The following is a 1,294-nucleotide window of genomic DNA, read 5'->3' as shown; positions in this document are numbered from 1 at the left end:
GTACTGTATGCAAGTTTGGGTGTTCTTGTGCGTCTCCCCTCACTTCATATCAGCTGGATACTTCACTCTCAGCTCTAGCCCTCTGTGGCTAACTCAAGTGTCCTCAGCCCTTCCTTTTTCTCTCTCTCATCTCCAGGTCAACGGGATTCAATGGACTGGGGTTGAACTCAGCCCATTTCTTCATTGATGACTTTCTGCCTCTTCCACTCACCAGTGGACCAATGTGGCTGCCAGCAAGCTTACATGCTTGTTTGTGTATTCCCTTTGTATTTCAGTCTTAGAGGGGAGTTTGTCCTGAAGGTAGTTGATTGCTAGCCTTAATGTCTTCCTGGTGAACAGCTTGCTTATTCTTGTAGTAGGCAGTCATGCTGACATTTTTGTTTTGGGTTTTTCCTGATGATCTTTCTTTGAAGATATATCTTCTGTCATTGTAGCTGTTCCAGCCTGCTTGTCCTTTCTAGTGGGAATGTCCCACCTCATAAGGTTCTGAATGGGACTCAGGATTCCACCTAAGGTCCTATACTCTGTAAAGGCCTTGCACGAGGCCTATTTCACTGAGCAAGTTGTAGAACCCCTTTTAGGTATTCCCATCAGTTATAGGCTGAAGACGGGCTTACAAATTTTCTGGAATCATGTTTCCCAACATTCCTTTCTATCCCATTCAAGTGTCTATTTTACAATAGTAGCCAAGGGAAACTAATATTCATAAGGCAGTCAAGGATTTTAGTATTATTTACCCTCTTCAAACTATACCTAGATCCTTGTATCCCAGAGCCCTGTTGTTCCAAGGTTGAGTATGCATCACTATTTACCTCTGTCCCACTGGGCCATGCAAACCTTTCTCAGTGTTCTCCTGTCTATCTTGGTCTTCCGCCTCCTGCCCCCTTCTTGTATTGCCCTCCCCAACACCCAAACTAGACTCCCCCAACCCCATTGTGGTTACCTTATATTCCATTAGTTCTTCCCTCCATTTAAGACAGTCTATTTTATCCTGTAATCTGACTGACCTTCTCACCACGTGGATCTCTGTTCTTCTGTGTTTACTTTCTTTCATATTGTAATTGTTTTGATCATAGACTGACCTCCTAGATCCTCTGTTCTTATCATTTTATTCTGTTCTTGACTCTTTCATTTGTCGATTAAGTTCAGGGTAATGCTGTCACGTACATCATTATGTAGTTTTTGTCTGTTTTTGTTGGTTCTCAGTCCACATAGCAGGGTTGGCGTTGGCAAAATCCCTTAGCTTCTGTTTATCCTGGAATGTTTTCATTACAACATCTTATTTGATTGACAG

Source organism: Chrysochloris asiatica, unplaced genomic scaffold, assembly GCF_000296735.1.
Source record: "Chrysochloris asiatica unplaced genomic scaffold, ChrAsi1.0 scaffold02186, whole genome shotgun sequence".
NCBI lineage: Eukaryota > Metazoa > Chordata > Mammalia > Afrosoricida > Chrysochloridae > Chrysochloris > Chrysochloris asiatica.
The sequence above is the reverse complement of the archived record's forward strand: the minus strand, read 5'-3'. Positions refer to the sequence as shown.